Here is a 25973-nt window from a genome sequence, read left to right as displayed (position 1 = left end):
CATAAAATATGTTTGAGTCCACCATAAGCTGGTTCTGTCTTATTGAGAGACCTTATTCTTAGACAGCAGTCAGAGTATATCCAATGGGGAATCTACGCAATCTGATTTAGAGATATAAAACATTGTTTGCTGTCCTCCTTTTGTAATTATCACATAAAGAAAAACAGTTTCCTTACAATAACAATAAATACTACGAAGCAAAGAAGTTTGAGTCCACCGTAGGTTGGTTCCGTCTTACTCCCCCCCCCCCCCCCTTATGCTCCAACTAGTGGCTTCGAAAAACCGAAAACTTGGAATATGAATCACTTCACCCTGAAAAGATGCTCTGCCTATGCCAGAACTTTAGCTATCCAATAAATGTAACCATGCTGTTGAAACAGAAAAGAACACCTGGTCTTCAGAGAGTGAAATGAGATTTCTGACATAAAAGAACAGACACTGGTTTCATTTAAAGGGACATGCAAACCTAAACAAATCATATAATTTTAAACAACTTTCCAATTTACTTCTAGAATTAATTTAACTTAATTTGCTTGGTATCGTTTATTGAAGGTCCAGCATTTCACTACTGGGAGCTAGCTGAAACCAGTCAGCAAGCACATGGCAAAATGCATGTATGTGCAGCCACCAATCACCAGCTAGCTCCTGAGCCTACCTAAGTATTCTTTTCTACAAAGGATACCAAGATAAAGCAAATTAGCTAACAGAAGCAAATTGGAAAGCTGTTTAAAATTGTATGCTCTATCTGAAAGCTTTGGGCTTCATGTCCATTTAAGCCCATAAAATTATATCAAATAAACCACAAAAAGACTACTATTTGATAGATGAAACCTTAAGGGCCTTAAATAAACATATAGCTATCATATAAACAATATATTCCCTAAAGAAGTTTGCAATGTAACGTATATTTACTGTTTTTCCCTCCCGAGTACTCTTGATTTGTGATCACCCCATTTTTTTCCTACTGCTTTTTCTGAGGCCGCAAAAACTAGTGCAGAGGGTCACATATAGGCCTTGGGCCACCATTTGCCATCTCTGCTTTAAGCTAATGGGGTATGTGAGACATTTTTAGCCGGTTGTAGATGGCAGCACACAGGGACGGACTGGGACCAAAAAGAGGCCCGGGCATTTTAGGGCAAAGAGGACCCCCCCTCGGCTCACCATTTCTTATTTAAAGGGACAGTCTAGTCAAAATTAAACTTTCATGATTCGGATAGGGCATGTCACTTTAAACAACTTTTCCAATTTACATTTATCATCAAATTTGCTTTGTTCTCTTAGTGTTCTTTGTTGAAAGTTAAACCTAGATAGGCTCATATGCTAAGGTCTAAGGCCTTGAAGGCCACCTCTTCTCTGGATGCATTTGGCAGTTTTTCACAGCTAGAGGGCGTTAGTTCACGTGTGCCATATAGATAACATTGCACTCACGCCCATGGAGTTACGTATGAGAGGGCACTGATTGACTAAAATGCAAGTCTGTTAAAATAACTGAGATAAGGGGACAGTCTGCAGAGACTTAGATACAAGGTAATCACAGAGGTTAAAAGTATATCAATATAACTGTGTTGGTTATGCAAAACTGGTGAATGGGTAATAAAGGGATTATCTACCTTTTTAAACAATAACAATCCTGGAGTAGAATTGTTATTGTTTAAAAATTGCTAGCAGCCTCTTATTTATTAGGGACTCTAATGATTATTATCCTACATAAAATGAGAAATAAACAAGTACAAACACATACAAATTTCCCAGAGAAGATAAAATAAAAGCTCCAGCTTCACAGAGATTCAAATATCTGTATATGAAACTATGTATAGGTAAAGATGTTAACACACCTTTTATGTAGACACTGAAATCAACCTCTTGGCATCATAGATAAGCTTTATGGAAAATATTAGGATAATTACTCAAAAAGGATGAACGTCAAAGGGATTAATATAAAGTATAGTAGCTTATAGTCCCCCAAACATCGATCTGCCTTACCCCCCCCCCCTCCCCCAGAGGGCAAGTCCTACCGGAGAATGTATAGTGTTAGGGAACTTGGGGCATACTTGAACATTACTAATCAGGGGCTTAGGTGTTCAGGCACCCTGTGAGGGCTACTCTTGTGGCTGATGGGGTTTACAGGGTGGGCCCTGTGGCTGATGGGGTTTACAGGGGGGGTGCTGAGGCTGATTGGGGTTACAAGGGGGACCCTGGGGCTAATGGGGATTACAGGGTGGGGGTGCTGAAGCTGATGGTTATAGGGGGGTGCTGAGGCTGATGATGGATACGGGGGGCCCTGGGGCTGATGGTGGTTACAAGGGGGGCCCTGGGGCTGATGGTAGTTACGGGGGGGGCTGGGGCTGATGGTAGTTACAAGGGGGAGGCTGGGGCTGATGGTGGTTACAGGGGGGTTGCTGAGGCTGATGGTGGTTACAGGGGGGTTGCTGAGGCTGATGGTTACAGGGGGGAGGCTGAGGCTGATTGGGGTTACAGGCAGGGGTGCTGAGGCTGATTGGGGTTACAAGTAGGACCCTGGGGCTAATGGGGGTTACAGGGTGAGGGTGCTGAGGCTGATGGTTACAGAGAAGGGCCCTGGGGCTGATGGTGGTTACAGGGGGGCCCTGGGGCTGATGGTGGTTACAGGGGGGCCCTAGGGCTGATGATGGTTACAGGGGGGGTGCTGAGGCTGATTGGGGTTACAGGGAGTGGTGCTGAGGCTGATTGGGGTTACAGGGAGTGGTGCTGAGGCTGATTGGGGTTACAGGGAGTGGTGCTGAGGCTGATTGGGGTTAGAAGTAGAACCCTGGGGCTAAAGGGGATTACAAGTAGAACCCTGGGGCTAATGGGGATTACAGGGTGAGGGTTCTAAGGCTGATGGTTACAGGGGGGGGGGGGGAAGATGGTGTTTACAGGGGGGGGGGCCTGGGGCTGATGGTTGTTACAAGGGGGGCCCTGGGGCTGATGAGGTTTACAGCCTCAGCATCCCCCCTGTAAACCCCATCAGCCCCCCCTGTAAACCCCATCAGCCCCCCTGTAAATCCCATCAGCCCCAGGGCCCCCCTGTAAATCCCATCAGCCCCAGGGCCCCCCTGTAAATCCCATCAGCCCCAAGGCCCCCCTGTAAATCCCATCAGCCCCAGGGCCCCCCTGTAAATCCCATCAGCCCCAGGGCCCCCCTGTAACTTCCATCAGCCCCAGCCCCCCCTGTAACTTCCATCAGCCCCAGCCCCCCTCCCCCATAACTCCCATCAGCCCCAGAGCCCCCCCTGTGTCTCCAATCAGCCTCATCAGTGTCATCACCCCCCTGTAAACCCCATCAGCACCAGGGCACCCCATCATGTAACTACCATAAGCCCCAGGGCCCCCTCCTTTACCTACCATCAGACCAGGGTCCCCCTATAACTACCATCAGCCCCAGGGCCATTTTGTATATGAATGATTTTGTGATTGTTTGTGACGAACAACCTCCAACTACGTCACCAACTCCATTACTCCAAAGAAAAGGTCCTCTCAGTCTCTCTCTCTCTCTCTGAGACCAGACCTGCCTCGAGTCCTACCTGCCCCGGAATGCCATTGCTCATGGTCTGGACTGGAGAATGGGATGGAGGCTGCCTAATCCTATGAATGGGTGGAGCCACTCAGGGGACCCACCCGGCCCGGCGGCAGCATGTTTCCGGCCTCTGGCTCCTGCCACTGACAGACACAGCCAGCACTCTGTCTAGCAGCCTGAGCCTCTGTGTCACGTGGACCCTAGTCCCTGCACGCGGCATGAGTGTAGTGCAGCCGCGTGCAGGGCGTGTGTGTGAGGTGACTGTGACGTGATTTCACTCGCAGTGCGCGCTCGCCGCTCAGCCTCAGAGCTCAGAACCAGGCCGGAAGTAGTATGCGTGCCTGTGCGGCGGCCAAAACAGATTATTGGTTCTGATCTGTATCATTCATGTATGACTGAGGAATCGGATTCTTTGCTGCAGAGTGCAGAGTCAAAAGTAGTAGTATAGTTACAGATAAAGTTTATTAAACACAGAGTTTTAACATATATATTTAACATTTACAAAAAATAAAAATTAAGTTTAAAAAAAAAATTGTATGCCGTGCAACGCAGTGGGCGGGGCTAAACTACACCGCGGACTACCGGGCAAATGCCCGGCATGCCCTATGGCCAGTCCGGGCCTGGCAGCACACCCATAGGTGCAAATATGAAAAAACATAATTCATGTAAGAATTTACCTGATAAAACAGAATTTATGCTTACCTGATAAATTACTTTCTCTTGCGGTGTATCCAGTCCACGGATTCATCCTTACTTGTGGGATATTCTCATTCCCTACAGGACGTGGCAAAGAGAGCACACAGCAAAGCTGCCCATATAGCTCCCCCTCTGGCTCCGCCCCCCAGTCATTCGACCGACGGTTAGGAGAAAAAGGAGAAACCATAGGGTGCAGTGGTGACTGTAGTTTAAACAAAAAATTTTAACCTGACTTAATTGCCAGGGCAGGCCGTGGACTGGATACACCGCAAGAGAAAGTAATTTATCAGGTAAGCATAAATTCTGTTTTCTCTTGCAAGGTGTATCCAGTCCACGGATTCATCCTTACTTGTGGGATACCAATACCAAAGCTTTAGGACACGGATGAAGGGAGGGAACAAGGCAGGTAACCTAAACGGAAGGCACCACTGCTTGCAAAACCTTTCTCCCAAAAGTAGCCTCCGAAGAAGCAAAAGTATCGAATTTGTAAAATTTGGCAAAAGTATGCAGTGAAGACCAAGTCGCTGCCTTACAAATCTGTTCAACAGAAGCCTCATTCTTGAAGGCCCAAGTGGAAGCCACAGCTCTGGTGGAATGAGCTGTAATTTGTTCAGGAGGCTGCTGCCAAGCAGTCTCATAAGCCAATCGGATGATGCTTTTCAACCAGAAGGAAAGAGAGGTAGCCGTCGCTTTTTGACCTCTCCTCTTACCAGAACAGACAACAAACAAAGATGATGTTTGTCTGAAATCCTTAGTTGCTTGTAAATAGAATTTCAAAGCACGAACCACATCAAGATTGTGTAAAAGCCGTTCCTTCTTAGAAGCTGGATTAGGACACAGAGAAGGAACAATGATTTCCTGGTTAATGTTCTTATTAGAAACAACTTTAGGAAGAAAACCAGGTTTGGTACGCAAAACTACCTTATCTGCATGGAACACCAGATAGGGTGAATTACACTGCAAAGCAGACAATTCTGAAACTCTTCGAGCAGAAGATATAGCTACCAAAAACAAAACTTTCCAAGATAATAACTTAATATCTATGGAATGTAAAGGTTCAAACGGAACCCCTTGAAGAACTGAAAGGACTAAATTTAGACTCCATGGAGGAGCCACAGGTTTATAGACAGTCTTGATTCTGACTAACGCCTGTGCAAACGCTTGAACATCTGGTACTTCTGCCAGACGCTTGTGTAAAAGGATAGACAGAGCGGATATCTGCCCCTTTAAGGAACTAGCTGATAAACCTTTCTCCAATCATTCTTGGAGAAAAGACAATATCCTTGGAATCCTAATCTTACTCCACGAGTAACCCTTAGATTCACACCAACAAAGATATTTCCCCCATATCTTATGGTACATTTTCCTGGTGACAGGTTTTCTAGCTTGGATTAGAGTATCTATGACTGATTCAGAGAACCCACGCTTGGATAGAATTAAGCGTTCAATCTCCAAGCAGTCAGCTGCAGAGAAACTAGATTTGGATGCTTGAATGGACCCTGTATTAGAAGATCCTGCCTCATTGGCAGTGTTCATGGTGGGACAGATGACATGTCCACTAGGTCTGCATACCAAGTCCTGCGTGGCCACGCAGGCACTATCAGAATTACCGAGGCCTTCTCCTGTTTGATTCTGGCTACCAGTCGAAGGAGAAGGGGAAACGGTGGAAAGACATAGGCCAGATTGAAGGACCAAGGCGCTACTAGAGCATCTATCAATGCCGCCTTGGGGTTCCTGGACCTGGAACCGTAAAGGGGAAGTTTGGTGTTCTGACGGGACGCCGTCAGATCCAACTCTGGAATGCCCCATAGCTGAGTCAGCTGAGCAAATACCTCCGGATGGAGTTCCCACTCCCCTGGGTGAAAAGTCTGACGACTTAGGAAATCCGCTTCCCAGTTGTCTACTCCTGGGATGTGAATTGCAGATAGATGGCAAGAGTGATCCTCCGCCCACCTGATTATCTTGGTTACTTCCTTCATCGCTAAGGAACTCTTTGTTCCTCCCTGATGATTTATGTATGCTACAGTTGTGATGTTTATGTATGCTACAGTCGTGATGTTGTCCGACTGAAATCTGATGAACTTGGCCGCCGCTAGCTGAGGCCATGCCTGGAGCGTGTTGAATATCGCTCTCAGTTCCAAAATGTTTATTGGGAGAAGAGACTCTTCCCGAGACCATAGGCCCTGAGCTTTCAGGGAGCCCCAGACCGCGCCCCAGCCTAACAGACTGGCGTCGGTCGTTACAATGATCCACTCCGGTCTGCGGAAGCACATTCCCTGCGACAGGTGATCCTGAGACAACCACCAGAGAAGAGAATCTCTGGTTTTCTGGTCCAGTTGGATTTGAGGAGACAAATCTGCATAATCTCCATTCCACTGTTTGAGCATGCACAATTGCAGTGGCCTGAGATGAATTCGAGCAAAAGGGACTACGTCCATTGCTGCTACCATTAATCCGATTACCTCCATGCACTGAGCTACAGATGGCCAAGGAATGGAATGAAGAACTCTGCAAGTACTTAGAAGCTTTAACCTTCTGACCTCCGTCAGAAATATTTTCATTTCTACCGAGTCAATTAATGTTCCCAGGAAGGGAACCCTTGTGAGCGGGGACAGAGAACTTTTTCGGTGTTCACCTTCCACCCGTGAGACCTTAGAAAGGCCAGAACAATATCCGTATGAGCCTTGGCGCTGTGAAAAGACGACGCCTGTATTAAGATGTCGTCCAGATAGGGTGCTACTGCAATGCCCCGCGGTCTCAGTACCGCTAGAAGGGACCCTAGTACCTTTGTGAAAATTCTGGGAGCGGTGGACAACCCGAAGGGAAGGGCCACGAACTGGTAATGCTTGTCCAGAAAAGCGAACCTTAGGAACTGATGGTGATCTTTGTGGATAGGAATATGAAGGTACGCATCCTTTAGATCCAAGGTAGTCATATATTGACCTTCCTGGATCATCGGTAAGATTGTCTGAATGGTTTCCATCTTGAAAGAATTTTTAGATCCAGGATTGGTCTGAAAGTTCCTTCCTTTTTGGGAACCACAAACAGGTTTGAGTAAAAACCTAGTCCTTGTTCTGTAATTGGAACTGGATAGATCACTCCCATCTTGAGTAGATCTTCTACACAGCGTAAGAACGCCTCTTTCTTTGTCTGGTCTGAAGACAGACGAGAAATGTGGAACCTTACCCTTGGAGGAGAGTCCTTGAATTCTAGAAGATATCCCTGAGCAACTATCTCTAATGCCCAGGGATCGGGAACATCTCTCGCCCAAGCCTGAGCAAAGAGAGAGAGTCTGCCCCCTACCAGATCCGGTCCCGGATCGGGGGCTACCCCTTCATGCTGTCTTAGTAGCAGCTGCAGGCTTCTTGGCCTGTTTACCCTTGTTCCAGCCCTGCAAAGGCTTCCAGATTGCCTTGGGCTGTGAAGTGTTACCCTCTTGCTTTGCGGTAGCAGGGGCTGAAGCAGGACCGCTCCTGAAGTTGCGAAAGGAACGAAAATTAGCCTTCTTTTTAGCCTTAAAAGGCCTATCTTGCGGGAGGGCATGGCCCTTTCCCCCAGTGATATCAGAAATAATCTCTTTCAACTCGGGACCGAAAAGGGTCTTTCCCTTGAAAGGAATATTCAGTAATTTTGTTTTAGACGACACGTCGGCCGACCATGATTTAAGCCAAAGCGCTCTGCGCGCCATGATGGCAAAACCAGAATTTTTCGCCGCTAACTTAGCTAATTGCAAAGCGGCATCTGTGATAAAAGAATTAGCCAGCTTTAGAGCCTTAATTCTATCCATAATTTCGTCATATGAGGTCTCCGTCTGGAGCGACTCCTCCAGCGCCTCAAACCAGAAAGCCGCTGCAGTAGTTACAGGAATAATGCAGGCAATAGGCTGGAGAAGGAAACCTTGTTGAACAAATATTTTCTTTAGTAAACCTTCTAATTTTTTATCCATAGGATCTTTGAAAGCACAACTGTCTTCAATTGGTATGGTTGTGTGCTTGGCTAGTGTTGAAACTGCCCCCTCTACCTTAGGGACCGTCTGCCACGCGTCCCGCCTGGGATCAGTTATGGGGAACATTTTCTTAAAGATAGATGGGGGAACAAAAGGTACACCTGGTCTTTCCCACTCCCTAGCAACAATATCCGCCACCCTCTTAGGGATCGGAAACGCATCAGTGTATACAGGGACTTCTAGATATTTGTCCATTTTACACAATTTCTCTGGGACCACCATAGGGTCACAATCATCCAGAGTTGATAAGACCTCCCTAAGCAGTACGCGGAGGTGTTCCAATTTAAATTTAAATGCTAGTGAATCTGATTCTGCCCGCTGAGAAACTTTTCCTGAATCAGAAATTTCTCCCTCAGACATAACATCCCTCGCCCCTACTTCAGAGTGTTGTGAGGGTACATCAGATAAGCCTCCCAAAGCTTCCGGCTGCTCCTCATCTGTTCTCAAAACAGAGCTATCGCGCTTTTTAGGGAAAACTGCCAGTTTGGATAGAAAGGCCACAAGGGAATTATCCATGACTGCCGCCAGTTGTTGCAATGTAATAGGTGCTAATGCACTAGAGGTACTAGGTATCGCTTGAGCGGGCGTAACTGGTGATGACACATGGGGAGAGGACGGCAGACTATCCTCATTACCTTCAGTCAAAGAATCATCTAGGGCTATATTTTTAAGTGACACAATATGATCTTTAAAGTGTATAGACACATTAGTGCACTTGGGACACATTTTGAGTGGGGGTTCCACCATGGCTTCTGAACACATAGAACAAGGCTTTTCCTTAGTGTCAGACATGTTTAACAGATTGGTATTATACACAAGCAGGCTTGGAAAAACACTTTTGTAATAAAAAATACAATTTGCAATAAATGGTACTGTGCCTTAAAGATAATAAAAGCGCACACAATTTTACAAAACGGTGAAAAATGAACCAAATCTCTTGTAGTATGTGCCTAATGCTTCGATATGATTGCACAGCAAGTTTCAGCCTGATTAACCCTTTAATGCCCAGACCGGAGTCGCCTAAAGCAAACAACCGGTTAATAAAATACAGCACCTTGCCACAGCAGCCTGCTGTGGCCCTACCTTCCCTTAAGGATTGAATTTGAGAAAAACAAGCCTCCTGAAGTCCTCAAGCAGTCTCTGGACCCATGTGAAGCAGCATGCAGGGAAATCTTGTTAGAATAAACTGCGCAACTGAGGCGTGAAATTAGGCCCCTCCCACTCCACTCCGGAGCTGTGGGGCCTTCAGAACCCAATTTAGGTGACTAAAAATAATGCCATGTGGAATAAAACCCCAGTAAACACATCAAAAGTGCTTAAAAGTGTCAACAAAGAGTATTTTTCTAAACAAAATAATCGATTGCCCTGTTAAAGTGATAACCAGTCTATTGAGCCCACTTAAATAAGCCTCTAGTTCTATACTAAGTTTCAGAACATGGCTTACCCTTCCCACATGGGGAATCTTGTCAGTCTTCTAGCATTATCTTGTCTTGACTAGAAAAAAGATGACTGAAACATACCTCAAAGCAGTTAAGCCTGCAAACTGTTCCCCCCAACTGAAGTTTTCTGGTAATCCTCAGTCCTGTGTGGGAACAGCAATGGATTTTAGTTACAACATGCTAAAATCATTTTTCTCTCAGCAGAATTCTTCATCATATTTCTGCCAGAGAGTAAATAGCACAAACCGGTACTATTTAAAAAGAACAAACTTTTGATTGAAGATATAAAAACTACAAATCTAACACCACATTCACTTTACCCTCCCGTGGAGATGCTACTTTTTAGAGCGGCAAAGAGAATGACTGGGGGGCAGAGCCAGAGGGGGAGCTATATGGACAGCTCTGCTGTGTGTTCTCTTTGCCACGTCTTGTAGGGAATGAGAATATCCCACCAGTAAGGATGAATCCGTGGACTGGATACACCTTGCAAGAGAAATTCATTTCTTTCATATTGGCAAGAGTCCATGAGCTAGTGACGTATGGGATATACAATCCTACCAGGAGGGGCAAAGTTTCCCAAACCTCAAAATGCCTATAAATATACCCCTCACCACACCCATAATTCAGTTTAACGAATAGCCAAGAAGTGGGGTGATAAAGAAAGGAGCAAAAAAAGCATAACAAAGGAATTGGAATAATTGTGCTTTATACAAAAAATTCATTACCACCATAAAAAGGGTGGGCCTCATGGACTCCTGCCAATATGAAAGAAATTAATTTATCAGGTAAACTCTTACATAAATTAAGTTTTCTTTCATGTAATTAGCAAGAGTCCATGAGCTAGTGACGTATTGGGATATCAATACCCAAGATTTGGAACTCCACGCAAGAGTCACTAGAGAGGGAGGGATATAAAATGGACAGCCAAAAAAGGACAGCCAATAAGGCTGAAAAAAATTAATCCACAACCCAAATCATGAGTTTTAATCTTATAATGGAAAAGAAAAAAACTGAAAAACATAATTTATGTAAGAACTTACCTGATAAATTCATTTCTTTCATATTAGCAAGAGTCCATGAGCTAGTGACGTATGGGATATACATTCCTACCAGGAGGGGCAAAGTTTCCCAAACCTCAAAATGCCTACAAATACACCCCTCACCACACCCACAATTCAGTTTAACGAATAGCCAAGAAGTGGGGTGATAAGAAAAAAAGTGCGAAAGCATATAAAATAAGGAATTGGAATAATTGTGCTTTATACAAAATCATAACCACCACAAAAAAAGGGCGGGCCTCATGGACTCTTGCTAATATGAAAGAAATGAATTTATCAGGTAAGTTCTTACATAAATTATGTTTTCTTTCATGTAATTAGCAAGAGTCCATGAGCTAGTGACGTATGGGATAATGACTACCCAAGAAGTGGATCTTTCCACACAAGAGTCACTAGAGAGGGAGGGATAAAATAAAGACAGCCAATTCCTGCTGAAAATAATCCACACCCAAAATAAAGTTTAACGAAAAACATAAGCAGAAGATTCAAACTGAAACCGCTGCCTGAAGTACTTTTCTACCAAAAACTGCTTCAGAAGAAGAAAATACATCAAAATGGTAGAATTTAGTAAAAGTATGCAAAGAGGACCAAGTCGCTGCTTTGCAGATCTGGTCAACCGAAGCTTCATTCCTAAACGCCCAGGAAGTAGAAACTGACCTAGTAGAATGAGCTGTAATTCTCTGAGGCGGAGTTTTACCCGACTCAACATAGGCAAGATGAATTAAAGATTTCAACCAAGAAATATAAGTCTTCCAGACTCTATAATATATCTCTCGAGATACAGATTTACGAGCCTGTAACATAGTATTAATCACAGAGTCAGAGAAACCTCTTTGACCAAGAATCAAGCGTTCAATCTCCATACCTTTAAATTTAAGGATTTCAGATCCTGATGGAAAAAAGGACCTTGTGACAGAAGGTCTGGTCTTAACGGAAGAGTCCACGGTTGGCAAGAGGCCATCCGGACCAGATCCGCATACCAAAACCTGTGAGGCCATGCCGGAGCTACCAGCAGAACAAACGAGCATTCCTTCAGAATCTTGGAGATTACTCTTGGAAGAAGAACTAGAGGCGGAAAGATATAGGCAGGATGATACTTCCAAGGAAGTGACAATGCATCCACTGCCTCCGCCTGAGGATCCCGGGATCTGGACAGATACCTGGGAAGTTTCTTGTTTAGATGGGACGCCATCAGATCTATTTCTGGAAGTTCCCACATTTGAACAATCTGAAGAAATACCTCTGGGTGAAGAGACCATTCGCCCGGATGCAACGTTTGGCGACTGAGATAATCCGCTTCCCAATTGTCTACACCTGGAATATGAACCGCAGAGATTAGACAGGAGCTGGATTCCGCCCAAACCAAAATTCGAGATACTTCTTTCATAGCCAGAGGACTGTGAGTCCCTCCTTGATGATTGATGTATGCCACAGTTGTGACATTGTCTGTCTGAAAACAAATGAACGATTCTCTCTTCAGAAGAGGCCAAAACTGAAGAGCTCTGAAAATTGCACGGAGTTCCAAAATATTGATCGGTAATCTCACCTCCTGAGATTCCCAAACTCCTTGTGCCGTCAGAGATCCCCACACAGCTCCCCAACCTGTGAGACTTGCATCTGTTGAAATTACAGTCCAGGTCGGAAGCACAAAAGAAGCCCCCTGAATTAAACGATGGTGATCTGTCCACCATGTTAGAGAGTGTCGAACAATCGGTTTTAAAGATATTAATTGAGATATCTTCGTGTAATCCTTGCACCATTGCTTCAGCATACAGAGCTGAAGAGGTCGCATGTGAAAACGAGCAAAGGGGATCGCGTCCGATGCAGCAGTCATAAGACCTAGAATTTCCATGCATAAGGCTACCGAAGGGAATGATTGTGACTGAAGGTTTCGACAAGCTGTAATCAATTTTAAACGTCTCTTGTCTGATAAAGACAGAGTCATGGACACTGAATCCATCTGGAAACCCAGAAAGGTTACCTTTGTCTGAGGAATCAAAGAACTTTTTGGTAAATTGATCCTCCAACCATGATCTTGAAGAAACAACACAAGTCGATTCGTATGAGATTCTGCTAAATGTAAAGACTGAGCAAGTACCAAGATATCGTCCAAATAAGGAAATACCACAATACCCTGTTCTCTGATTACAGACAGCAGGGCACCGAGAACCTTTGTAAAAATTCTTGGAGCTGTAGCTAGGCCAAACGGCAGAGCCACAAACTGGTAATGCTTGTCTAGGAAAGAGAATCTCAGAAACTGATAGTGATCTGGATGAATCGGAATATGCAGATATGCATCCTGTAAATCTATTGTGGACATATAATTCCCTTGCTGAACAAAAGGTAAGATAGTCCTTACAGTTACCATCTTGAACGTTGGTATCCTTACATAACGATTCAATATTTTTAGATCCAGAACTGGTCTGAAGGAATTCTCCTTCTTTGGTACAATGAAGAGATTTGAATAAAACCCCATCCCCTGTTCCGGAACTGGAACTGGCATAATTACTCCAGTCAACTCTAGATCTGAAACACATTTCAGAAATGCTTGAGCTTTTACTGGATTTGCTGGGACACGGGAAAGAAAAAATCTCTTTGCAGGAGGTCTCAACTTGAAACCAATTCTGTACCCTTCTGAAACAATGCTCTGAATCCAAAGATTGTGAACAGAATTGATCCAAATTTCCTTGAAAAAACGTAACCTGCCCCCTACCAGCTGAGCTGGAATGAGGGCCGCACCTTCATGTGGACTTAGAAGCAGGCTTTGCCTTTCTAGCTGGCTTGGATTTATTCCAGACTGGAGATGGTCTCCAAACTGAAACTGCTCCTGAGGATGAAGGATCAGGCTTTTGTTCTTTGTTGAAACGAAAGGAACGAAAACGATTATTAGCCCTGTTTTTACCTTTAGATTTTTTATCCTGTGGTAAAAAAGTTCCTTTCCCACCAGTAACAGTTGAAATAATGGAATCCAACTGAGAACCAAATAATTTGTTACCCTGGAAAGAAATGGAAAGTAAAGTTGATTTAGAAGCCATATCAGCATTCCAAGTTTTAAGCCATAAAGCTCTTCTAGCTAAAATAGCTAGAGACATAAACCTGACATCAACTCTGATAATATCAAAAATGGCATCACAGATAAAATTATTAGCATGCTGAAGAAGAATAATAATATCATGAGAATCACGATGTGTTACTTGTTGCGCTAAAGTTTCCAACCAAAAAGTTGAAGCTGCAGCAACATCAGCCAAAGATATAGCAGGTCTAAGAAGATTACCTGAACACAGATAAGCTTTTCTTAGAAAGGACTCCATTTTCCTATCTAGAGGATCCTTAAACGAAGTACCATCTGACGTAGGAATAGTAGTACGTTTAGCAAGGGTAGAAATAGCCCCATCAACTTTAGGGATCTTGTCCCAAAATTCTAATCTGTCAGGCGGCACAGGATATAATTGCTTAAAACGTTTAGAAGGAGTAAATGAATTACCCAAATTATCCCATTCTTTGGAAATTACTGCAGAAATAGCATCAGGGACAGGAAAAACTTCTGGAATAACTACAGGAGTTTTAAAAACCTTATTTAAACGTTTAGATTTAGTATCAAGAGGACCAGAATCCTCTATTTCTAAAGCAATTAGGACTTCTTTAAGCAAAGAACGAATAAATTCCATTTTAAATAAATATGAAGATTTATCAGCATCAACCTCTGAGACAGAATCCTCTGAACCAGAGGAATCATCAGAATCAGAATGATGATGTTCAGTTAAAAATTCATCTGTAGGGAGAGAAGTTTTAAAAGATTTTTTATGTTTACTAGAAGGAGAAATAACAGACATAGCCTTCTTTATGGATTCAGAAACAAAATCTCTTATATTATCAGGAACATTCTGCACCTTAGATGTTGAAGGAACTGCAACAGGCAATGGTACTTTACTAAAGGAAATATTATCTGCTTTAACAAGTTTGTCATGACAATCAATACAAACAACAGCTGGAGAAATAGCTACCAAAAGTTTACAGCAGATACACTTAGCTTTGGTAGATTCAGCACTTGACAGCGATTTTCCTGTAGTATCTTCTGACTCAGATGCAACGCGAGACATCTTGCAATATGTAAGAGAAAAAACAACATATATATAAAGCAAAATTGATCAAATTCCTTAAATGACAGTTTCAGGAATGGGAAAAAATGCCAAAGAACAAGCTTAAAGCAATAAATTAAGCAATAAAAAATGAGACTTAAATAATGTGGAGACAAGAGTGACGCCCATATTTTTTCGCGCCAAATAAGACGCCCACATTATTTGGCGCCTAAATGCTTTTTGGCGCCAAAAATGACGCCACATCCGGAACGCCGACATTTTTGGCGCAAAATAACGTCAAAAAAAAAAAATAAAAAAATGAAGCATTTTCAGCCCCCGCGAGCCTAACAGCCCACAGGGAAAAAGTCAAATTTAAGGTAAGAAAAATGTTAAATTAAAATGCATTATCCCAAATATGAAACTGACTGTCTGAAAAATAAGGAAAGTTGAACATTCTGAGTCAAGGCAAATAAATGTTTGAATACATATATTTAGAACTTTATAAACAAAGTGCCCAACCATAGCTAGGAGTGTCACAAAAAATAAGATTTACTTACCCCAGGACACTCATCTACATATAGTAGATAGCCAAACCAGTACTGAAACGAGAATCAGCAGAGGTAATGGTATATATAAGAGTATATCGTCGATCTGAAAAGGGAGGTAAGAGATGAATCTCTACGACCGATAACAGAGAACCTATGAAATAGACCCCTTAGAAGGAGATCACTGCATTCAAATAGGCAATACTCCTCACATCCCTCTGACATTCACTGCACGCTGAGAGGAAAACCGGGCTCCAACTTGCTGCGGAGCGCATATCAACGTAGAATCTAGCACAAACTTACTTCACCACCTCCATCGGAGGCAAAGTTTGTAAAACTGAATTGTGGGTGTGGTGAGGGGTGTATTTGTAGGCATTTTGAGGTTTGGGAAACTTTGCCCCTCCTGGTAGGAATGTATATCCCATACGTCACTAGCTCATGGACTCTTGCTAATTACATGAAAGAAATATAAGCAGAAGAATCAAACTGAAACAGATGAAGACATTTTCTACCAAAAACCGCTTCTGAAGAAGAAAAAACATCAAAATGGTAGAATTTAGTAAATGTATGCAAAGAAGACCAAGTTGCTGCTTTGCAAATCTGATCAACTGAAGCTTCATTCTTAAAAGCCCACAAAGTGGAAACTGACCTAGTTGAATGAGCTGTAATCCTGAGGCGGGGATTCACCCAACTCCAAATAAGCGTGATGAATCAAAAGCTTTAACCACGATGCAAAATAAATGTCAGAAGCCTTCTGACCTTCCCTAGAACCAGAAAAGATAACAAATAGACTAAAAGTCTTCCTGAAAACTTTAGTAGCTTCAACATAATATTTCAAAGCTCTCACCACATCCAAAGAATGTAAAGATCTTTCTAAAGAATTCTTGGGATGAGGACACAAAGAAGGGACAACAATTTTTCTACTAATGTTGTTGGAATTCACAACTTAGGTAAGAATTTAAATGAAGTCCGCAAAACTGCCTTATCCTGATGAAAAATCAGAAAAGGAGACTCACAAGAAAGAGCAGATAATTCAGAAACTCTTCTAGCAGAATAGATGGCCAAAAGAAACAACACTTTCACAAAAAAAGCAATTTAATGTCCAAAGAATGCATAGGCACAAACGGAGGAGCCTGTAAAGCCTTCAAAACCAAATTAAGACTCCAAGGAGGAGAGATTGATCTAATGACAGGCTTGAAACGAACCAAAGCCTGTACAAAACAATGAATATCAGGGAGTTTAGCAATTTTTCTGTGGAATAAAACAGAAAGAGCAGAGATTTGTCCTTTCAAGGAACTTGCAGACAAACCTTTATCCAAACAATCCTGAAGAAACTGTAAAATTCTAGGAATTCTAAAAGAATGCCAAAAGAATTTATGAGAACACCATGAAATGTAAATCTTCCAAACTCGATAATAAATCTTTCTAGAAACAGATTTACGAGCCTGCAACATAGTATTATGAGTCAGAAAAACATCTATGACTAAGCACTAAGCGTTCAATTTCCATACCTTCAAATTTAATGATTTGAGATGCTGATGGAAAAACGGACCTTGAGATAGAAGGTCTGGCCTTAATGGAAGTGGCCAAGGTTGGCAACTGGACATCCGAACAAGATCCGCATACCAAAACCTGTGAGCCTATGCTGGAGCCACCAGCAGCACAAACAATTGCTCCATGATGATCTTGGAAATCACTCTTGGAAGAAGAATTAGAGGCGGAAAAATATAGGCAGGTTGACAACTCCAAGGAAGTGTCAATGCATCCACTGCTTCCGCCTGAGGATCCCTGGACCTGAACAGGTACCTGGGAAGTTTATTGTTTAGATGAGATGCCATCAGATCTATTTCTGGAAGCCCCACATCTGAACAATTTGAAAAAACACATCTGGGTGAAGAGACTACTCTCCCGGATGTCTATACCTGGGGATATGGACCGCAGAAATTAGACAGGAGCTGGATTCAGCCCAAACAAGTATCCAGGATACTTCTTTCATAGCCTGAGGACTGTGAGTCACACCCTGATGATTGGCATATGCCACAGTTGTGACATTGTCTGTCTGAAAACAAATAAACGTCTCTCTCTTTAACAGAAGCCAAAACTGAAGAGCTCTGAGAATTGCATGGAGTTCTAAAATATTGATTGGTAATCTTGCCTCTTGAGATTTCCAAACCACTTGTGCTGTCAGAGATCCCCAAACAGCTCGCCAACCTGAAAGACTCGCATCTGTTGTGATCACAGTCCAGGTTGGTCGAACAAAAGAAGCCCCTTGAAATAAACGATGGTGATCTATCCACCATGTCAGAGTGTGTCGAACATTGGGATTTAAGGATATTAATTGTGAAATCCTTGCATAATCCCTGCACCATTGATTCAGCATACAAAGGTGTAGAGGTCTCATGTGAAAACGAGTAAAGGGGATTGCGTCCGATGCTGCAGTCATGAGACCTAAAACTTCCATGCACATAGCCACTGAAGGGAATGACTGAGACTGAAGGTGCCGGCAGGCTGCAACCAATTTTAAACGTCTCTTTTCTGTTAGAGACACAGTCATGGACACTGAATCTATCTGGAAGCCTAAAAAGGTGACCCTTGTCTGAGGAATCAAGAAACTTTTTGGTAAATTGATCCTCCAACCATGTTTCGAAGAAACAACACTAATTGATTTGTGTGAGATTCTGCAGTACGTAAAGACTGAGCTAGTACCAAGATATCATCCAAATAAGGAAACACCGCAATACCCTGTTCTCTGATTAGAGAGTAGGGCACCCAGAACCTTTGAAAAGATTCTTGGAGCTGTTGCTAGGCCAAATGGAAGAGCAACAAATTGGTAATGCTTGTTTAGAAAAGAGAATCTCAGAAACTGATAATGTTCTGGATGAATCGGAATATGAAGGTATGCATCCTGCAAGTCTATTGTGGACATATAATGTCCTCGCTGAAAAAAAGGCAGGATAGTCCTTATAGTCACCATCTTCAAAGTTGGTACTCTTACATAACGATTCATAATTTTCAGATCCAGAACTGGTCTGAATTAATTTTCTCTCTTTGTGTCAATGAATAGATTTGAATAAAACCCCAAACCTTGTTCCTGAAGAGGAACTGGCATGATTACCCCTGAAGACTCCAGGTCTGAAACACACTTCAGGAAAGCCTGAGCTTTTACTGGATTTGCTGTGATACGTGAGAGAAAAAATCTTCTCACAGGAGGTCTTACTCTGAATCCTATTCGATACCCTTGAGAGACAATGCTCTGAATCCATTGGTTTTGGACAGATTTTATCCAAATATCCTTGAAAAACCTTAATCTGCCCCCCTACCAGCTGAGCTGGAATGAGGGCCGCACCTTCATGCGGACATAGGGGCTGACTTTGGTTTCCTAAATGGCTTGGATTTATTCCAATTTGAGGAAGGCTTCCAATTGGAAGCAGATTCCTTGGGGGAGGATTGAGTTTTTGTTCCTTATTCTGACGAAAGGAACAAAAACTGTTAGAAGCCTTAGATTTACCCTTAGGTTTTTTATCCTGAGGCAGAAAAACTCCCTTTCCCCCAGTGACAGTTGAAATAATAGAATCCAACTGAGAACCAAATAAAATATTACCTTGAAAAGAAAGAGATAGTAATCTAGATTTAGATGTCATATCAGCATTCCAAGATTTAAGCCACAAAGCTCTTCTAGCTAATATAGCTAAGGACATGGATCTAACATCAATTTTGATAATATCAAAAATGGCATCACAAATAAAATGATTAGCATATTGCAGTAAGCGATAAGTCAGAATCCAATTCCTGTTGTGCTAAATACTCCAACCAGAAAGTTGATGCAGCCGCAACATCAGCCAAAGAAATTGCAGGTCTAAGAAGATGACCTGCATATAAATAGGCCTTCCTTAGATAAGATACAAGCTTCCTATCTAAAGGATCCTTAAAGGAAGTACTATCTTCCATAGGAATAGTGGTACGTTTAGCAAGAGTAGAAATAGCCCCATCAACTTTGGGGATTTTTTCCCAAAACTCTATATATTTTGCTGGTAAAGGATACAATTTTTTAAACCTTAAAGAAGGAATAAAAGAAGTACCTGGCTTATTCCATTCCTTAGAAATCATATCAGAAATAGCCTCAGGAATAGGAAAAATCCCTGGAGAAACCACAGGAGGTTTAAAAACATCATTTAAACGTTTATTAGACTGAACGTCAAGAGGACTGGTTACCTCAATATCCAAAGTAATTAACACTTCTTTTAATAAAGAACGCATATACTCTATTTTAAATAAATAAGTAGATTTGTCAGTGTCAATGTCTGAGGAAGGATCTTCTGTATCAGATAGATCCTCATCAGAAGAGGATAAATTATTATGTTGTTGGTCATTTGAAATTTCATCAACTAAATGAGAAGTTTTAAAAGACCTTTTACGTTTATTAGAAGGTGGAAATGCAGACAAAGCCTTCAAGATAGAATCAGAAACAAATTCTTTAAAATTTACAGGTATATCATGCACATTAGAAGTTGAAGGAACTGCAACTGGCAATGTACTATTACTGATGGATACACTATCTGCATGTAAAAGTTTATCATGACAACTATTACAAATGACATTCGGCGAAATAATTTCTACAATTTTACAACAAATGACCTTAGCTTTGGTAGAACCGATGTCAGGTAGCAATGTTCCAGCAGAAACGTCTGAGGCAGGATCAGATTGAGACATCTTGCAAAATGTAAGAGAAAAAAACAACATATAAAGCAAAATTATCTATTTCCTTATATGACAGTTTCAGGAATGGGAAAAAATGCAAATAGCATAGCCCTCTGATAGAGAAAAAAGCAAGAGGCAAACATCAATGGGGTATTGAAATAATGAAAAAGTTTGGCGCCAAGTATGACGCACAACGTAACGTAAACTTTTTTGGCGCCAAAAATAACCGGAAGTGACACACTCGTGTCACTAATGACGCAATCGTGTGAAAGGTCTCGGCGTCAAGTATGACGCCGGAAATGACGAAGTTGCGTCAGACGTATTTTTCCGTGCCAAAAATATTTTCGCGCCAAGAATGATGCAATAAAGTTTAGCATTTGACGCACCCGCGGGCCTAATACCGCCCGCAATTTGCAAGAAGTAGTCAATTGAAAAAACACTGAACCCCAGGTAGCTGGATACACCACAAGAGAAAGTAATTTATCAGGTAAGCATAAATTCTGTTTTCTCTTGTAAGGTGTATCTCCAGTCCACGGATTCATCCTTTACTTGTGGGATACCAATACCAAAGCTTTAGGACACGGATGAAGGGAGGGAACAAGACAGGTACCTTAAACGGAAGGCACCACTGCTTGCAAAACCTCTCTCACAAAAATAGCCTCCGAAGAAGCAAAAGTATCGAATTTGTAAAATTTGGAAAAAGTATGCAGCGAAGACCAAGTCGCTGCCTTACAAATCTGTTCAACAGAAGCCTCATTTTTAAAAGCCCATGTGGAAGCCACTGCTCTGGTAGAATGAGCAGTAATAGTTTCAGGAGGCTGCTGTCCAGCAGTCTCATAGGCCAAACGGATGATGCTTTTCAGCCAAAAGGAAAGAGAGGTAGCAGTCGCTTTCTGACCTCTCCTCTTACCAGAATAGATAACAAACAAGGAAGATGTTTGTCTGAAATCCTTAGTTGCTTGTAAATAGAACTTTAAAGCACGAACTACATCAAGATTGTGTAACAGACGTTCCTTCTTCGAAGAAGGATTAGGACACAGAGAAGGAACAAGTATTTCCTGGTTAATATTCTTGTTAAAAACAACTTTAGGAAGAAAACCAGGTTTGGTACGCAAAACTACCTTATCTGTGTGGAACACCAGGTAAGGTGAATCACACTGTAAGGCAGATAATTCTGAGATTCTCCGAGCAGAAGAGATAGCTACCAAAAACAAAACTTTCCAAGATAACAACTTAATATCTATGGAATGTAAAGGTTCAAACGGAACCCCTTGAGAAGAACTGAAAGAACTAGGTTTATAAACAAGCTTGATTCTGACTAAAGCCTGAGTAAACGCTTGAACGTCTGATACCTCTGCCAGACGCTTGTGTAAAAGGATAGACAGAGCAGATATCTGTCCTTTTAAGGAACTAGCTGACAATCCTCTCTCTAATCCTTCTTGGAGGAAAGACAATATCCTGGGAATCCTAATCTTACTCCATGAGTAACCCTTGGATTCACACCAACAAAGATATTTCCGCCATATCTTATGGTAGCTTTTCCTGGTGACAGGCTTTCTAGCCTGAATCAGAGTATCTATAACTGACTCAGAGAAACCACGCTTTGATAGAATTAAGCGTTTAATCTCCAAGCAGTCAGACGCAGAGAAATTAGATTTGGATGCTTGAACGGACCCTGTAGTAGAAGATCCTGCCTCATTGGCAGTGTCCATGGTGGGACAGATGACATGTCCACTAGGTCTGCATACCAAGTCCTGCGTGGCCACGCAGGCGCTATCAGAATCACCGAAGCCTTCTCCTGCTTGATTCTGGCGACCAGACAAGGGAGAAGAGGAAACGGTGGAAAGGCATAAGCCAGATTGAAGGACCAAGGCGCTGCTAGAGCATCTATCAATACCGCCTTGGGATCCCGGGACCTGGACCCCTAAAGAGGAAGTTTGGTGTTCTGACGGGACGCCATCAGATCCAACTCTGGAGTGCCCCATAGCCGAGTCAGCTGGGTGAAAAGTCTGACGACTTAGAAAATCCGACTCCCAGTTGTCTACTCCTGGGATGTGAATTGCTGAGAGATGGCAGGAGTGATCCTTCGCCCACCTGATTATTTTGGTTACTTCCGTCATCGCTAGGGAACTCTTTGTTCCCCCATGATGATTGACGTAAGCTACAGTCGTGATGTTGTCCGACTGAAATCTGATGAATTTGGCCGCAGCTAGTTGAGGCCATGCCTGAAGAGCGTTGAATATCGCCCTTAGTTCCAAAATGTTTATCGGGAGAAGAGTTTCTTCCCGAGACCATAAGCCCTGAGCTTTCAGGGAGTCCCAGACCGCACCCCAGCCTAACAGACTGGCGTCGGTCGTTACAATGATCCACTCTGGCCTGCGGAAACATATTCCCTGAGACAGGTGATCCTGAGACAACCACCAGAGAAGAGAATCTCTGGTCTCCTGGTCCAACTGAATTTGAGGAGACAAATCTGCATAATCCCCATTCCACTGTTTGAGCATGCATAGTTGCAGTGTTCTGAGGTGTATCCGAGCAAAAGGGACTATGTCCATTGCTGCTACCATCAATCCAATTGTCTCCATGCACTGAGCTACAGATGGCCGGGGAATGGAATGAAGAGCTCGGCAAGTAGTTAAGAGTTTTAATTTTCTGACCTCCGTCAGAAATATTTTCATTTCTACCGAGTCTATTAGAGTCCCTAGGAAGGGAACCCTTGTGAGAGGGGAAAGAGAACTCTTTTTGATGTTCACCTTCCACCCATGAGACCTCAGAAAGGCCAATACAATCTCCGTGTGAGACTTGGTTCTTTGGAAAGACGGCGCTTGAATTAAGATGTCGTCTAGGTAAGGCGCCACTGCTATGCTCCGCGGTCTTAGCACCTTTGTGAAAATTCTGGAGCAGTGGCTAAGCCGAAGGGAAGAGCCACAAACTGGTAATGCTTGTCCAGAAAAGCGAACCTGAGAAACTGGCGATGATCTTTGTGGATAGGAATGTATAGGTATGCATCCTTTAGATCCACGGTAGTCATATATTGACCTTCCTGGATCATTGGTAAGATTGTCCGAATGGTCTCCATCTTGAATGATGGGACTCTGAGGAATCTGTTTAGAATTTTTAGATCCAGGATGGGTCTGAAAGTTCCCTCTCTTTTGGGAACCACAAACAGGTTTGAGTAAAAACTCAACCCTTGTTCCGCAATTGGAACCGAGTGGATCACTCCCATTGTATGTAGATCTTCTACACAGCGTAAGAACGCCTCTTTCTTTGTCTGATCTGTAGACAGACGAGAAATGTGGAACCTTCCCCTTGGAGGGGAGTCCTTGAATTCTAGAAGATATCCCTGGGATACAATCTCTAATGCCCAAGGATCGTGTACATCTCTTGCCCAGGCCTGAGCGAAGAGAGAGTCTGCCCCCTACTAGATCCGGTCCCGGATCGGGGGCTACCCCTTCATGCTGTCTTGGTGGCAGCTTCAGGCTTTCTGGCCTGTTTACCCCTATTCCAGCCCTGGTTAGGTTTCCAGGTTGCCTTGGGCTGTGAAGCGTTACCCTCTTGCTTTGCAGCCGGAGAGGATGAAGCGGGGCCGCTCCTGAAATTACGAAAGGAACGAAAATTAGCTTTGTTCTTTGTCTTAAAGGACTGGTCCTGAGGGAGAGCATGGCCTTTTCCCCCGGTGATTTCTGAAATAATCTCTTTCAATTCAGGCCCGAAGAGGGTCTTTCCTTTGAAAGGGATGTTCAAAAGCTTGGATTTAGATGACACATCGGCCGACCAGGACATTAGCCATAGCGCCCTGCGCGCCAAAAAGACGAAACCTGAATTTTTTGCCGCTAACTTAGCTATTTGGAAAGCGGCGTCAGTGATAAAAGAATAAGCTAGCTTTAGAGCCTTAATTCTATACATAATTTCCTCATATGAGGTCTCCATCTGGAGCGAGTCTTCCAGCGCCTCAAACCAGAAAGCAGCTGCAGTAGTTACAGGAATAATGCAGGCAATAGGTTGGAGAAGAAAACCTTGTTGAACAAAAATTTTCTTAAGTAAACCCTCTAATATTTTATCCATAGGGTCTTTAAAAGCACAACTGTCTTCAATTGGTATGGTTGTGCGTTTAGCAAGTGAAGAAACAGCCCCCTCCACCTTAGGGACCGTCTGCCACGAGTCCCGCATGGGGTCAGATATGGGGAACATTTTCTTAAAAACAGGAGGGGGGACAAAGGGAACCCCTGGTCTATCCCACTCCCTAGTAACGATATCCGCTATCCTCTTAGGGACCGGAAACGCATCAGTGTAAACAGGGACCTCTAGGTACTTGTCCATTTTACACAATTTCTCTGGGACCACCAAAGGGTCGCAGTCATCCAGAGTAGCTAATACCTCCCTGAGCAAAACGCGGAGGTGTTCTAGTTTAAATTTAAAAGCCAATGTATCTGAATCTGTCTGAGGAGGAACCCTTCCTGAATCAGAGACTTCTCCCTCAGACATCAAATCCCTCGCTCCCACTTCAGAGCGTTGTGAGGGTATATCGGATACAGCTACCAAAGCGTCAGAATGCTCATAAACTGTTCTTAAAACGGAGCTATCACGCTTTGCAGGTAACACGGGCAGTTTAGATAAGAAAGCAGCAAGGGAATTATCCATGATTGACGCTAAGTCTTGTAATGTAAAAGGGTTAGACGCACTAGAGGTACTAGGCGTCGCTTGCGCGGGCATAACTGGTTGTGACACATGGGGAGAGGCAGACGGGCTACCCTCGTTACCTTCAGTCTGAGAATCATCTTGGGCCACATTCTTAAGTGCAACAATATGATCTTTAAAGTGTATAGACATATCAGTACAAGTGGGACACATTCTGAGAGGGGGTTCCACCATGGCTTCTAGACACATTGAACAAGGATTTTCCTTGGTGTCAGACATGTTTAACAGACTAGTAGTATACACAAGCAGGCTTGGAAATCACTTTAATCAAATAAAAAACACAATTTGAAAAAACGTTACTGTGCCTTTAAGAGATAAAAAAAGGCACACAATTTTGCAAAACAGTGAAAAATGCAGTAATCCTTTTGAAATTTTCACAGCATGTACCTAAAGCCTTAGTAAGATTGCACCACTAGTAGCAAAACTATTAACCCCTTAATGCCCAAACCGGAGCAGCCTAAAGCCAACACCCGGTTAAAATTACTACAGCACCTTGCCACAGCACTGCTGTGGCCCTACCTGCCCTTAGGGACCAGATTTGGGGGAATATAGCTTCCTTTAGGCCCTCAAACAGCAGCAGGACCCTCCATGTGAAGCAGCATGAACTTCTATGCAATTCTAACTGCGCATCTGAGGTGCGAAATTAGGCCCCTCCCACTCTACTCCGGAGCTGTGAGGCCTAAGAAATCACTCCAAAGTGAATAAAAATAGCCATGTGGTAATAACCCCAGAAAGAACCCAAGAGGACTTTCAAAGTGTCTTACAAATGAGATTTTCTTAAAAAAAACAATCGATTGCCCTGAATTAGTGTCAACCAGCATAATTAGCCCTATGTAAGCATTCAATTCCTTACTAAGTCTCTGAACATAGCTTACCCTCCCCTCATGGGGATATTGTCAGTCTCTTCTAGCATTATCTCAGTCTTGTCTAGAAATAAATGACTGAACATACCTTATTGCAGTTCACCCTGCAAACTGTTCCCCCAACTGAAGTTTTCTGGTACTCCTCAGTCCTGTGTGGGAACAGCAGTGGATTTTAGTTACAACATGCTAAAATCATTTTCCTCTCAGCAGAAATCTTCATCACTTTTCTGCTAGAGAGTAAATAGTACAAACCGGTACCATTTAAAATAACAAACTTTTGATTGAAGATAATAAAAACTACAATTCTAACACCACATTCACTTTACCCTCCCGAGAGAGACCCTAGTGCTTAGAGC

The 25973-nt window shown here is 43.0% G+C and overlaps 1 protein-coding gene across 1 annotated transcript in view; it reads right to left on the bottom strand.

Annotated features, from left to right (window-relative positions):
* MYCBP2 (MYC binding protein 2) overlaps positions 1 to 25973 on the bottom strand; it is a gene marked incomplete in the record, with an annotated part of 1460675 nt that overhangs the window by 960832 nt on the left and 473870 nt on the right.

The sequence above is a fragment of the Bombina bombina genome, chromosome 3 (assembly GCF_027579735.1).
Source record: "Bombina bombina isolate aBomBom1 chromosome 3, aBomBom1.pri, whole genome shotgun sequence".
In the NCBI taxonomy this organism is placed as follows: domain Eukaryota; kingdom Metazoa; phylum Chordata; class Amphibia; order Anura; family Bombinatoridae; genus Bombina; species Bombina bombina.
This window is presented reverse-complemented; position numbering and strand designations above follow the sequence as displayed.